Consider the following 2,931-nt stretch of genomic DNA (forward strand, 5'->3'; position numbering starts at 1 on the left):
AAGTTTTGTGGCTTAAGCCTTGAGAGTATTACTTAATGGAACTTGAACTTTTACCAGATTTAAATATGCAATTCAGTTATTTCCATGATTAATAAATAATAATCTTCTGAAACATTAATTATTATTATACTTTGCCCCATTTTTTATAATGAAAAACAGGTTGCTAGTGATGTATATGATGAAATGGTTCTAGAAATGGAGGAAATTTTACTAGATATTGGGAAATCCAATGGAACTAGGTCTGTGGCTAGTGATGGGTATGCTTGCTATCAATCCCATTATATAAGGGATGGTAGTTCCATAGATTCTACCTCTGGAATAGATGATGTTTATTCATCTTCACAATGTGGGCCTAATATGAAACCATATCAAGCCCACGTTGGGCCTGATATGGTTCATATCAGACCCACATTAAGTTATTTTAGCCGATTCTTTTGATCATATTTTAACACCTTCAGAGATATCGAAATATAAAATGAACAGCACCATTGGACTCCTTGTAGCTTCAAAAATCTATAGGACCTGAAATGAGTCCAATTCGAGGTCTCTAGGTCCATCAGTGGGTTTTGGTCGAAACCCACTTATGGACCTAGAGATCTCGGATTGGACTCATTTCAGGTCCTATAGATTTCTAAGACTTCAAGGAGTCCAACGGTGTCGTCCATTTCATATTTCGACTTCTCCGAAGATGTTAAAATATTATTAAAGAAAACATGCTAAACTATAATCCTGTGGCCCTGATATGAAATAATATCATACCCATATTATACTTTGCATGCATGCATATCTTCAAAAGAGTGAGGAAAAAGAAGATGGGAGGAAAAAGAAGAGAGGATGTGTTGCATGCAAAAAAAAAAAAAAGATTAACAAATGATTGAGGGGTAGAATGGGAAGAATAGAAAATTGAGTATGTTATTTGGTAAATATCAAAGTACGGTACGTCTTTTGGTCAATTCATAAATCTAAGTACGTCTTTTGGTAAATTGTCGAATATATTCGATTTCGAATTTAGAATTTTAAATTTGATTAAATTATTTAAATAAAAACAATAGTCAATTGTTATGTTATTAGCAGTAGATTAATATAAATCATTGCTCACAGATAAATGGTACAGTGATATGGTATCTTTTCAATTTCTCAGGTATTTAATAATCAAATCCTAACTTCAGCAAGGTAACAGATAAATTTCTCATAATAGGTAGCTGACCTAAAAACATTAGGTTGATGGCTCACCCGCTACAAGTACTTTCTGATTTACCATGATGATCGGCGAAAAACTTTCATGGGGTGTGCTTTTCGATTTATCTTGGTAGCCGATAGAAAACTTTTATGGGATTGGACTAGTTACTCCAGGATTAGTTGAAATGATTCGCTGGACATAGATCTAATTTTTCAAATTTTTTTATTCCTTAGAATTTTTTTATTTTCGATGATATAAAAATATCGTCGTACCTCGATATATTGTCCGCAGGAAAATAAATATCTCCAAAAAATATTTTTAGTTCAATATATTTTTTTCTCTTCGGGCGGACTAATCCACCTATTCGACTTCTTGTATTTAAAGTAAGTTATGCATCTACTCTAATGATACTATTGTTTTAGACCATTATCAATGAAGATCCATGTAAAATATACACTTTCTCAAGAATAAAAAAAATGATCTACGATCCCAGATTTAGTAATTCTCGAATTATTTCTTCGTGAGTGTGATCCTTTGGACATAGTTTGATTATGTCAATACTAACACTACTATTAGAATTATGGTTGTTATTTCTAGTGACATATGTCTCATGATCAAGGGTATTTAAGATTTTTTTTTATTTATATGAGTTTTTCCAATGCTTCCATGTTGGGATTAATTACCAATTCAAATTTGATAAAAAATTATATTTTTTTAGGAACTAGTGGGAATGTGTTCTTATTTATTAATAGGATTTTGGTTCACACGACCGACTACAGCAAGTGCTTGTCAAAAAAAACTTTTGTAATTAATCGTGTAGGGAATTTTGGTTTATTATTAAAAATCTTAGTTTTTTAGTGGATAACTGGTAATTTTGAATTTCGGAATTTGTTCAAAATAACTAATAACTTGATACACAATAAATGGAGTTGATTCTTCATTTGCTACTTTGTGTGCCTTTTATATTCGATTTCTAATAATTACCCAAAATTTGAACATGAAAAAAAAAACCACTTAATGAAAAATCAACATAGAATTATATTATTAATTTGTTAATGTCAATTGATGAATTATCTTTTAAGTACATACTATTGGTGCAGGAAGCATCCGACGATCGAATCTGAATTTTGATAATGGTAAAGGGTTCAAAGTTAAGGTTATTTGTAGTCTAATAAGTTTGAATGAGATTGTAAGAAAGTCCTAAGGGTTCTTAGGCAAAAGCTCTAACTGCTGTTAGGCTGGTGAAAAACCCTAGGGGGTGATAACCCTAGGTCATAGGGGGTGGTAATCCTAGGCGGAAAGTCTTGGTGGGTCGAAGGCTTGGGGAAAAAATCCTAGAGTCGGGAACTCTAGGTTGAAATTCTGGTGTCGCAAACTGGGTGGAAGACTGGACGGGTCATGGAACGGACGTCCAACATGAAGGTCGAAAGCTTCAGACGTTAAGCAAAAGTCCAGTTGGTCTGGAGGATCGGTCTGGCAACAGGTAAATTCTCTTGAGAGGAGTAGGTGAGGGCACGTTCCCTCGACGAGGGAACAGTGGGCGTCGGTTCAACCTAGGATTTTCAGAGAAAATTTGAAGTCAGAACTGGACAGTCCGGTGATTGTCAAATACTTGTATTTATCATATTTTATTGTGCTAACTTTATTTTGCAAGGTATACTTTGTTTGTCGACTAATATGCCTTGCAGGAAGGGAGTCACACAAAAGAAACCTCGGATGAACAGTACCCGAGGCGCCCTCCATGGAGCTTG

Source organism: Zingiber officinale, chromosome 2B (assembly GCF_018446385.1).
Source record: "Zingiber officinale cultivar Zhangliang chromosome 2B, Zo_v1.1, whole genome shotgun sequence".
NCBI classification, from domain to species: Eukaryota; Viridiplantae; Streptophyta; class Magnoliopsida; order Zingiberales; family Zingiberaceae; genus Zingiber; species Zingiber officinale.